Source organism: Sapajus apella, unplaced genomic scaffold (assembly GCF_009761245.1).
Source record: "Sapajus apella isolate SASKATOON/1434 unplaced genomic scaffold, GSC_monkey_1.0 scaffold11, whole genome shotgun sequence".
In the NCBI taxonomy this organism is placed as follows: Eukaryota; Metazoa; Chordata; class Mammalia; order Primates; family Cebidae; genus Sapajus; species Sapajus apella.
In genome coordinates, this window is record NW_022436951.1 from 35,460,567 (window position 1) to 35,473,981 (window position 13,415).

Here is a 13,415-nt window from a genome sequence, read left to right on the forward strand (position 1 = left end):
TTATGAGTAAGAACATGTGGTGTTTGGTTTTCTGTTCTTGTGTCAGTTTGCTGAGAATGCTGGCTTCCAGCTTCATCCATGTCCCTGCAAAGCACATGAACTTATCCTTTTGTATGACTGCACAGTATTCCATGGTGTATAGGTGCCAATTCTTACCAATCTGCCAAGGCAAAACACACAGGCTTCTGCATCCATTACAAGAAGCAAGCAGCCTGGCAGAGCTGAAAAACACACAGATCTGGATTTTTCACTGTTGCACCAGTTCTATGGCCTTAGGTAAGTCACCTATCCACACAGGTCCTTAGTATTCTCATTGTGAAATGGAGACAATATCTGGCATTTACTTTGTATGTCTCATCTTTGTAATCCCATCATTTGGCAACATGCATGTGTTTTTAATTAAATCATAGAGAATTCCAGTTGAAAGAGAAAATATAACCTGGTGTTAATTTTGCCTGCTCACCTCAGCAAATTTGAATGCATCATGCAAAATTCATGGTACATTTTATTGGCAGTATTTTTTAATCTTTCAACTGGTAAGAATTTTTTTTTAATACTTTAAGTTCTGGGGCCCATTTGCACATCCTACAGGATTGTTGCATAAGTACACACATGTCATGGTGGTTTGCTGCCTCCATCCCCCCGTCACCTACATCAGGCATTTCTCCTAGTTATTGTTCCCCAACCTCCCCACCCACCGCTGTCCCTCCCCTAGCCTCCAACCCCCCAACAGACCCCAGTGTGTGATTTTCCCCTCTCTGTGTCCATATGTTATCATTGTTCAACATCTGCCTATGAGTGAGAACATTTGGTGTCTGGTTTTCTGTTCTTGTGTCAGTTTGCTGAGAATGATGGTTTCCACATTCATCTATGTCCCAACAAAGGATATGAATTCATCCTTTTTATGGCTGCATAGTATTCCATTGTGTATATGTGCCACATTTTCTCTGTCCACTCTATCATTGATGGGCATTTGGGTTGGTTCCAGGTCTTTGCTGATGCAAACAGTGCCACAATGAACATATGTGTGCATGTGTCTTTATAGTAGAACAATTTATAATCCTTTGGGTATATACCCAGTAATGGGATTGTTGGGTCAAATGGAATTTCTATTTCTAGATCCTTGAGGAATTGACACACTGTCTTCCACAATGGTTGAACTAATTTACACTCCCACCAACAGTGTAAAACGGTTTCTATTTTTCCACATTCTCTCCAGCATCTGTTGTCTCCAAATTTTTTAATGATCACCATTCTAACTGGCGTGAGATGGTATCTCAATGTGGTTTCGATTTGCATTTCTCTAATGACCAGTGATGATGAGCATTTTTTCATGTTTCTTGGCCGCATAAATGTCTTCTTTTTGAAACTGTTCATATCCTTTGCCCACTTTTTGGATGGGGTGAATTTTTTCTTACAAATCTGCTTTATTTCTTTGTAGATTCTGGATATTAGCCCTTTTTCAGGTGGGTAGCTTACAAAAATTTTTTCCTATTCTATTGGTTGCCAGTTCACTCTAAAGATTGTTTCTTTTGCTATGGAGAAGATCTTAAGTTTAATTAGATCCTATTTGTCTATTTTGGCTTTTGTTGCCATTGCTTTTTGTGTTTTAGTCATGAAGTCCTTGCCTATGCCTATGACCTGAATGGTATTACCTAGGTTTTCTTCTAGGGTTTTTATGGTGTTAGGTCTTATGTTTAAATCTTTAATCCATCTATAGTTAATTTTCGTGTAAGGTGTAAGGAAGGGGTCCAGTTTCAGCTTTCTGCACATGGCTGTCCAGTTTTCTCAACACCCTTTGTCAAACAGGGAATTCTTTCCCCATTGCTTGTTTTTGTCAGGCTTATCAAAGATCAGATGGTTGTATATGTGTGGCATTACTTCCGAGGCCCCTATTCGGTTCCATTGGTTTATATCTCTGTTTTGGTACCAGTACCATGCTGTTTTGATTAACCCTGTAGTATAGTTTGAAGCCAGGTAGCGTGATGCCTCCAGCTTTGTTCTTTTTGCTTAGGATTGTCTTGGCTCTGAGGGCTCTTTTTTGGTTCCATATGAAGTTTAAGGTGGTTTTTTCCAGTTCTGTGAAGAAAGTCGATCGTAACTTGATGGGATTAGCATTGAATCTATAAATTACTTTGGGCAGCATGGCCATTTTCACAATATCGATTCTTCCTAACCATGAGCACGGAATGTTTTTCCATCTGTTTGTGTCCTCTCTTATTTCCTTGAGCAGTGGTTTGTAGTTCTCCTTGAAGAGGTCCTTCACATCCTTGGTTAGTTACATTCCTAGGTATTTTATTCTCTTTGTAGCAATTACGAATGTGAGTTCACTCCTGATTTGACTCTCTGTTAGTCTGTTATTGGTGTACAGGAATGCTTGTGATTTCTGCATATTGATTTTGTATCCTGAGACTTTGCTGAAGTTTCTTATCATCTTAAGGAGATTTGGGGCTGAGACAATGGGATTGTCTAAATATACAATTATGATGTCTGCAAATAGAGACAATTTGACTTCTTTTTTTCCTAATTGAATATCCTTTATTTCTTTTTCTTGCCTGATTGCTCTGGCCACAAATTCCAATACTATGTTGAATAGGAGCGGTGAGAGAGGGCATCCTTGTCTAGTGCCAGTTTTCAAAGGGAATGCTTCCAGTTTTTGCCCATTCAGTATGATATTGGCTGTGGGTTTGTTGTAAATAGCATTTTATTATTTTGAGATATGTTCCATCTATACCTAGTTTATTGAGAGCTTTTAGCATTAAGAGCTGTCTCACAAGCAATCCTGATGCCAGCCAAAATGTCCACCCGGATTTGTGCTGAAAAGCAATGGCACCAGCTGGAGTGGCTGCTCAGATCTATGCTGGTAACTCACGGCACTTTTCAGCCCAGCATGGATCTCCTGGTCTGTGGCTTGTAAAAACCACAGGAGAAGTGCAGTATCTGAACCGGAGTGCCATAGGGCAAAAGTTCCCAGGTCCTCCAGCCTGTTGCACTTCCGGGGTGAGGCAGCACCCCACCCTGCTTTGGTTTGCCGTGTTTGGGCTACACCCACTTTCCAACTAGTCCCATTGAGATCAACCTGGTGCCTCGGTTGGAAATGCAGAGATCACTTGCCTTCTGTGTCACTCTCACCAGGAACTGTGCTCTGGAGCTGTTCCTATTCGGCCATCTTGGTGGAAGTCCTGGTCTGGTAAGACATTTCTTAGGCATATGATAATATTCTTATAATTCTCATATGCCTAAGAAATGTCTTACATTCATAAATAACTTGTTTTGATATTTTACTAGTTCTACTGTGCTTTTTCATTAAGAGCTGTTATCAGGGGAGAAGAGAGAGGGAGAGGTAGCAAGTGAGAGGGGTTTGGGCTTTGATGTCAAATCCCACCTTTGCCACTGACTTCCTTTGTGCCTTGATTTCTGAGCCTCACCAATTCTCACTTTCTACTAGTGTAGGATGATAACAATGATAGTCATGGAAACATGGTAAGTGAGGTGACAGGTACATAACCTGCAGAGTAAGAAAATCTCATAAAGGAAAGGGCTTTGAAGGGTAAAATCTTGCTCCTTTAGAAAATTACCCTTCTTCAGAGAGCATGGCAAAGGGGCTGATAGAATTTTTGTTCTGCCCCAATCAATGTAAATTTTGCTAAATAATAGGAACTAAAAAGTGTTGATGTAAACTTAGGGTTGGTGTTTTTAGAAATGATCAATATGATATCCACATGCCCAGCCTTTAACTTCTAGGGCTATTCCTGTAGTGTTTGAATTCATATTAATAGGCTAAGATTTTATGAATATATCAGACTTTAAAACATATTCCAATAGTACCTACATTGTTATTTTGAAGAACTGATTATCTAAGGTCCTATTTACTAAGTTTTCAAAGTTGATTATCAAGCAATTCTAATTATCCAATATAAATATTAAATTGTTAAAATACTGATATAAGAAGCTTTCTCACTTCATGCTTTGACCAAAAAAAATCATTTATTTGACATGTATAACTCAATATTTAAAACCACCTGACTTTATAAAAAAAAGTTTTTCCTATTTCATTACCAATAGAAAAAACCCAAAGTACAGTGTAGTCAGAAGGGGCTTTCTCAATTCTCCAAGAACAGCCTTTTTCTCACAGAGGTGTCTGGCCCAGTCGTCCATAAAGCTGGCATGTGCTTTACAGAAGTGAAATATACGGGATGGGCTCAAGCAGGCTCTGAGGGCACAATTACTTGTGGTTTAAAAGAAGTAGCCTAAATGCTGATAGTCCCCATGTCTGCCACACGGCCTTCTCTCTACTCTCTTGTCCTCACAGCTGATGATCCAGAGGGGAGTGGCTTTTTCACAGCCACACTACTGGGTCAGTTCTTCTGATTCCAAGCCCAGTGCTCCCCCATTGCTTTACTTCGTCTACAATCCAGTAAACACAATAATGTCCAATGAACTGGCCTCGAACTTTGATAACAATACTAGAAGCATACATGAGCACACCATGTTATTGCAATTCTACCACAGCAGAATTCTGAATTCTTTCTAATTTTATATTTTAATGTTTGACAGTGCTTTAAATTATAAGTGGCCTTATTCAGTTGCAAATAATAAATGTTAAAAATAAATGTTTATATGTCACTCCTAGTGTTTTGAGAATAAATCTATCAGTGAGTTTTTTCTTTTCAGGCTATCATGGGGTAACAGAAATGTCACTGTCCCAGCACCACTGCTTCCCTTTGCAAAACACAGACATACCAGGACAGAGATAGTGAGACTGATGCTATCAACAGCAGCCCAGAAGCAGATGCCTTTGTCAATTAACATGCTCCTTGGCGGCCAATTAGAGATTTATTTACAACCCATTCTTACAAGCATTGCATTTTATTTCTTATATTCTAACCATTTCATTGTTGAAATACCTGGTCTCAAAGAAAGAAAGAAGCATTTGGTTTTATTTTTCATTGCACATCAGAATATGTTCCTCAGAAAACTAAACTGTGAATAGGAGTATTTGCAAAGAGCAAGGTATGTATGGGTTCCTTAAACAAAAGGAGCGAGTGATCATGGTGTACAACCCTCATTAAGTTCAAATCCTATACAATATGTGCTTGAATAATTAACTTTGATAAATACATAAGGAGATGCTTGAATCATACTTTTGGCTAAAATTGAGTAAGCAAAAGACATTTAAACCGTATAAAAGAAAGTGATGTATCAGTTTAAATGCAGTCTCAGTGTATACAGTATGATACATTGAGTCAAGAATCAGCACAAGGACATTGATTTTTAGATATAGATTAGAATTATACAAATTAAAGTCTATTTCATACTTTCCTTTGTCTGTAGTGGTCTGGATCTGTCTTCTCAAAGAAAACTCACTTTAAAAGCTGTGAGCTACTATCAGTGATCAACTGCTTGGTTGTGACAACTGGTAAAATAAAAACATTCTATGATAACAAAAATAACAAAATACTCAGGGACTAGTTTAATAAGATAGTGTAGGGCCTTTAAGAAGAAAACTAGAAATAAAAGTAACATAAAAATATAAAGTATGATAATAGGAAGATTGACTACTATAAAGTTATTTATAAATTTTTTCAAAATTAAATTAAAGTCTCAATAGCATATTTTTATAATACCATGAAGTGGACTTGAAATTCTTTTGGAAAAATGAACAAAGATAGATGATTAAAAATACACTATAAGTCTAATGAAAGAAGCTTTCCTACTGCATATTAATACTGAATATAAAACTGCAATGAAAAGCAGAGTAGAACTAGTAAAATATCAAAACAAGTTATTTATGAATGATTAATTTGTGAGTAGTTTGGTTTTACCCTTTTATATTTTTCAGTGATTTATTTGGTGATTTTGAAATTATTTCATAATTAGACATGGTACATTTTTAAAACAATAATAATTGTTACCTCCAATCTCTTGTCTCATTTGTATTTGTTTCATAGTTTTGTGTAACTTAATTCTAACACCAAATCAGTTTTATTTTTCTCTACTATTGTATGTCCATCAGTTTATAACTATATTCCCATGTTAAAAGAAAAAAATCCTCCTTTGTCCCTCATACCACCTCCAGTCTCAGTTCCCCTTTGCAACACATTTCTTCTAGAAGTTTATCATTAGTGCCTCCTAATACATCTCATTCCTGCTCCTTCCATTCCGATAGGTCTTCTTTTCCCATCACTTGGCAACGTCGTACTTGGACAAATTGATGTTGGTGACATTCACCTTAGGAAATCGCCAATGATCCCCATAATTCAGAATCCAGTGGTCACATCTATGTATTCATTTCACTTGACCTGGCAGCAGTATTTGCTACAGCTGGCTAGGTCATTTTTCTTGAACCACTTTCTTTCTTGACTTCTATGGCTTTACACAACCTTTATTTTATCATCCATTGTGTTATGCAGCTTGTTATATAGTTACTATCTTTCCTTATGTGTCTTCTCCAGCTTGCTGTGAGCTCATGAGCAGACCACAAATTAGTATTTTAAACATAAAAATATAACAAATTTATATTTCTGAAATTCCCATGATAGATTAGTGGTGGCATGAGGAGGATCTAGACAGATGACACTAGTCAAAATGGCAGGTGGGAGACAGCATCAATATTAATGAAATATCTAGCAAATAATCTGCCCTGGTACATAGCCAAGGTCTAAGTTGGATGACAAAGAATATAATTTACATAAGTATGTCTCATGTAATCCCATCATTTGGCAACGTGGGTGCATTTTTAATTAAATCATAGAGAGTTCCAACTGGAAGAGACAATACATATCACGGGGTGTTAATTTTACCTGCTCACTTTAGCGACTTCGAATGCATCATGCAGGATTCATGGCACATTTTGTTGGCAGTATGTTTTGACCATTGATCTGGTAAGACATTTCTTTGGCATATGATAATATTCTTACCTTTTTGTTCTCTTTCTAGATTTTATGCAAGGTATACTATATCAGAAATTCCAATTAAATACATATCTTAGCTTGTATTAGTCGTGATGTAGTGTCCTGTGTGAGACTGGAGAGAAATTCTAAATCTTTGAAGAGATAGGAAGAGCATTCTGCTTTCAGCAGTAAGACAAGCTCTGTGAGAGATTTTGGGACTTTTGTACATATGAACATAGATACACACTAAAGACTATCTTCTCTCTATGCACCTCTAGTAAATGATTATCAAAGAGTAGGGGGTAGCCCAGAGCCTTGCACTTCTATGTAGGAATCTTCTCAAAGTCATAAACAGCCAAGAAGTACTTCTTTGGGAAATAAAAATCCACATCATATCCAAATCATCTTTCTTAAAAAAAAAATAGATACACAAGTCATTTGGAATATGGTAAACACAAATTTTATTATCTCCTTCAAAGTGGAAACAGCAATACCTGGATTAATGAAAGAGGAAACAAAATTCCCTCCATTGATATCAATCCAGCTGCCATTCATGCCATCATCTGAAGAGGGCTGAGATAGTCATAGTTGAGTTTCAGACCATTTTGCAATATTGCAGATATGTAACTCACAGATCAGATAACTGGCAAGTTACTTGGCTTGTCATTTTATTGAAATATTTCTCAAAAGCCTCATTCATGTAGAAATGACTACAGACCACATAAAAATGCACATAGCAAGGCTAGTCTTGATCAGTTCATCTCATAGTGCCTATTTGGCAATTAAAGCTACACTGAAGACTAACAGATAAGTAATTAGAGAATTTATTAAAAGCTCCAAGTGCCAGAACCCAAGTGAGTCAAAGAAATAGCCCCACTTTTGGTAGGTATATTCTTTTTTTTTTTTTTTTTTTTTTTTTTGAGATGGGGTCTCACTCTGTCACCCAGGCTGGAGTACAGCAGCAAAACTCACTGCTGACCTCACCCCCAACTCCTGGGCTCAGGTGTACTTCTTGCCTCAGCCTCTTGATTAGCTGGAACTACAAGACTGCATGACCATACCCAGTTAATTTATATTAATTTTTTTGGCAAGGCAGGGGTCTTGCTATGTTGCCCAGGCTGGTCTTGAACTCCTGGCCTTGAGTGATCCTCCTTTCTCAGTCTCTCAAAGGGCTGGAATTACAGGAGTGAGTGAGCATTCAGGCCCCTCTCTTTGGTCTTCAGTGAAATTCTTTCATGATTAGACACAAATTCTTTCATATTAGACATAGTGTATTTTTAAAACAATAATAATTACCCCCCTCTTCTGTCTCATTTATATTTGTTTCATAGTTTTATTTAAATTATTAACTTGATTCTAACAGCACATCAGTTTTTTTCTCTACTGTTTTATGTCCATTGGTTTATTAGTATCTTCCCGTGATAAAAAACGAAATCCTCCCTTGTCCTTCGTACCACCTACAATCTCAGCTCCTCTTCACAAGACATTTCTTCTTGAAGAAGTTTATCATTAGCGCCTCCTAACAATTACACTCATTTCCCCTCCACCCATTCCAATAGGTCTTCTTCTTTCATCATTTGGCAACATTGTACTTGGAACAACTGATGTCCATGACAGTGATCTTGGGAAATCACCAATAATCCCCATAATTCAGAATCCAGTGGTCACCCCCATGCTTTTGCTTTTTTATAAAAGGAGTGATATTTTATAAAAGGAATAATTACAATGAAAATGTTGGTGGGCATTTGGCCAGGAAGAGCTTGGGTATTCAGCAACATCTGCAAAATGACAGCTTTGCCTGGTGGGTGACAGTCAGTGTGGAGACTTACTCATTAGTGGGACAGCACAGCCGCTCTCAGCATGGTTGGGAAGGCCCACCTGACACCCTGTGGTGAACTAGTCACCCCATCCAAGTCTAGTTGTCAGCAGGAAAGTGAGACTATTAAGCAAAATAGTGCATTGGCAGGAGTATTAAACATAAATCAATGAACAAATTACCTCCATAAATCACTTCACTGAGCAGAGCTTCAGAGCCCAGGCCCAGTGTTTGATAAAACAAATAAATGACAAGCACAACAACAAAACCATTTTCTCCAGAACATTTTACACACTTACTTTAAATGAGTTTCAACTTGTGACCAAGAAAAAATGCTTGCCATCTTTTTAAGAATGTATTATGAACGAATTCACTGATGAATGAGCATTCCTAAGCACTCACTCACAGTATGCTGGGCAGTAGATCTGCAGAGAGGCATGGGACGTGCCACCGCTGCCTGGCTCATGTTCTGAGACTCTCTCTCTCTCTGGCTGAGGACCATGGGCTGGGGACACATGTCCTCTACACCTCTGCTTCTTCTTTTTGCAGAGAGATTGGTAATAATGGCTACTTTATTCCATTGTTATGATAACTAAACGGGTCAATTTGATAAGAAATTCTTAGAAAAGCACTCAGCAAATTTTTTTATGGCTGTGGCAGGGGTGGTGATGCAGTTGGAGAGAAGAAACAGAGAAACAAAATTAAAACCTAAAGTTCCAGGTGTGGACTGCAACAAGACTACAGAGGAGGGAAAGAAACTCTGCCAGGGAGCATTGGAAAATTCTCCCCGTTTGAGCTGAGTACCATTATTCAAAGTCCCCTATATAGAAAAGGGCTAAAGGGCACAAGTCAATGAAGACACTAACAGCACAGTGAGAAAATGACTAGTACAGAAAAAAGGTTTCTTCTGGTATGGTTAATTCATTGTACACATGTGCACCACACATGTATGTGTTTGTGTGTGTGTGTGTCTGTATGTGTGTTTGTTAATGAGTGTGTGTGCCTGTATGTGTTTGTGTGTGGCTTGTGTGTTTGTGTTTGTATGTGTGTCAAAATAAAGGGATAAAGGAATGTTTACCAAGAAAATGGAAAGCAAAAAAAGCAGGGTTGCAATTCTAGTCTCTAATAAAATAGACTTTAAAACAACGAAGACCAAAAAAGACAAAGAAGGGCATTACGTAATGGTAAAAGGATCAACACAACAAGAAGAGCTAATATTCTAAACATATATGCACTCAATACAGGAGCAACCCGATTCATACAGCAATGCTTAGAGACCTACAAAGAGACTTAGATTCACACAGAATAATACTGGGAGACTTTAACACCCTACTTTCAATACTAGAGAGATCAACAAGACAGAAAATTACACAAGGATATTCAAAACTTGAACTCAGCTCTGGACCAAGTGAACCTAACAGACATCTACAGAACTTCCCACCCAAAATCAACAGAATATACATTCTTCTCAGCACCACATAGCGCTTATTCTAAAATTGACCACATAATTGGAAGCAAACCACTCCTCAGCAAATACAAAAGAATGGAAATCATAACAAACACCCTCTCAGACCACAATGCAATCAAATTACAGCTCAGGATTAAGAAATTCACTCAAAACCACAAAACTACAGGGAAACTGAATGACTTGCTCCTAAATAACTTCTAGGTAAATAACGAAATTAAGGCAGAAATGAAGAAGTTCTTTGAAACCAATGAGAACAAAGAGACAATGTACCAGAATCTCTGGAACATAGCTAAAGCAGTGTTTAGAGAGAAATTTATAGCACTAAATGCTCACAAGAAATAGGAGGAACGATCTAAAATCAACACCCTAACATCACAGTTAAAAGATCTAGAGAAGCAAGAGCAAACAAATACAAAAACTAGCAGAAGACAAGAAAAAACTAAGATCAGAGCAGAACTGAAGGAGACAGAGACATGAAAAATCCTTCAAAAAAATTAATGAATCCAGGACCTGATTTTTTGAAAAGATTAACAAAATAGATAGACCACAAGGCAGACTAATAAAGAAGAAAAGAGAGAAGAATCAAATAGACCCAATAAAAAATGATAAAGGGGAGATCGCCGCTGATCCCACAGAAATATAAACTACCATGAGAGAACAGTATAAACACCTCTACGCAAATAAACTAGAAAATCCAGAAGAAATGGATAAATTTCCGCACATATACATGCTCCCAAGACTAAACAAGGAAGTAGTCAAATCCCTGAATAGGCCAATAACAAGTTCTAAAATTGAGGCAATAATTAGTAGCCTACCAACCAAAAAAAGCCAAAGACCAGACAGATTCACAGCCGACTTCTACCAGAGGTACAAAAGGGAGCTGGTACTATACCTTCTGAAACTATTCCAAACAATACAAAAAGAGGAACTCCTCCCTAACTCATTTTATTAGGCCAGCATCATCCTGATACCAAAACCTGGCAGAGATACAAGAAAAGAAAATTGAGGCCAATAGCTCGACAAACATCAATGCGAAAATCCTAAATAAAATGCAAACCGAATCCAGCAGCACATCAAAAAGCTTATCCACCACAATAAGTTTGGCTTCATCCCTGGGATGCAAGGCTGGTTTAACATATACAAATCAATAAAAGTAATCCATCACACAAACAGAACCAATGACAAAAACCACATAATTATCTCAATAGATGCAGAAAAGACCTTTGATAAAATTCAACACCTCTTCATGCTAGAAACTCTAAATAAGATAGGTATTGATGGAACGTATCTCAAAAGAATAAGAGCTATTTATCAAAAACCCACAGCCAATATTATACTGAATGGGCAAAAGCTGGAAGCATTCCCTTTGAAAACTGTCATAGACAAGAATGCCCTTCCTCACCACTCCTATTCAGCATAGGATTGGAAGCTCAGGCCAGTGCAATCAGGAAAGAGAAATAAATAAAGCGTATTCAAATAGAGAGAGAGGATATCAAATTATCTCTGTTTGCAGATGACATGATTATATATTTAGAAAATCCCATCATCTCAGTCCAAAAACTCCTTGAGCTGATGAGCAACTTAAGCAAAGTCTCAGGATACAAAATCAATGTGCAAAAATCACAAGAATTCCTATATACCAATAATAGACAAACAGAGAACCAAAACATGAGCGAACTCCCATTCACAATTGCTACAAAGAGAATAAAATACCCAGAAATGCAACTTACAAGGAAAGAAAAGAACCTCTTTAAGGAAAACTACAAACCGTTGCTCAAGGAAACAAAAGAAGACACAAATAAATGAAAAAACATTCCATGCTCAAGGACAGGAAGAATCAATATCATGACAATGGCCATACTGCCCAAAGTAATTCATGGATTAGATGTTGTCTCCATCAAGCTACCATTGACTTTCTTCCCAGAATTAAAAAAATTTACTTTAAATTTCATATGGAACCAATAAAGAGCCTGTATAGCCAAGACAATTTTAAGCAAAAAGAACAAAGCTGGAGGCATCATACTATCTTAATCAAACTATGCTATAAGGCTACAGTAACCAAAACAGCATGGTACTGGTACCAAACACATATATAGACCAATGGAACAGAACAGAGGTCTCAGAAATAATGCCACACATCTACCACCCTCTGATCTTTGACAAACCGAAAAAAACACACAATGGGGAAAAAAATTCTTATTTAATAAATAGTACTGGGAAAACTGGCTAGTCATATGCAGAAAATTGAAACTAGACCCCTCCCTTACACCTTATACAAAAAGTAACCCAAGATGAATTAAAGACTTAAACATAAAACCATAAAGACCCCAGAAGAAAACCTAGGCAATACGATTCAGGACATAGGCATGGGCAAAGACTCTATGACTAAAACACCAAAAGCAATTGCAACAAAAGCCAATATCGATAAATGGGATCTAATTACACTAAAGAGCTTCTGCACAGCAATAGAAACTACCTTCAGAGTGAATAGGCAATCTACAGAATGGGAGAAAATTTTTGCAACCTATACATCTGACAAATGTCTAATATGCATAATCTACAAGGAACTTTAAAAAATTTACCAAAAAAAAAAACCATCAAAGAGTGAGTGAATCATATGAACAGATACTCCTCAAAAGAAAACATTTGTGTGGCCAAAAAACATACGAAAAAAAAAGATAATTATCACTGTCATTCAAGAAATGCAAATCAAAACCACAATCAGATACCATCTCACGTAAGTTAGAATAGCAATCATTAGAAAATCAGGAAACAACAGATGCTGGAAATGATGTAGAGAAATAGGAACACTTTTGCACTGGTATCCAAAACCAGAAATACCATTTGATCCACTAATCCCATTACTGGGCATTTACCCAAGGATTATAAATCATTCTACTGTAAAGACACATGCACACTTATGTTTATTGTGGCACTAGATTGAATAAAGAAAACGTGACACATATACACCATGGAATAATATGCAGCCATAAAAAAACACATGAGTTCATGTCCTTTGCAGGGACATGGCTGAAGCTGGAAACCATCATTCTCAGCAAACTAACACAGGAACAGAAAACCAAACACTGTAGGTTCTTACTCATAAGTGAGAGTTGAACAATTTAAACGCATGGACACAGGGAGGGAAACATTACACACTAGGGCCTGCTGGGGTTGGGGAACTAGGGGAGGGATAACATTAGGAGAAATACCTAATGTAGATGACAGGTTGATAGGT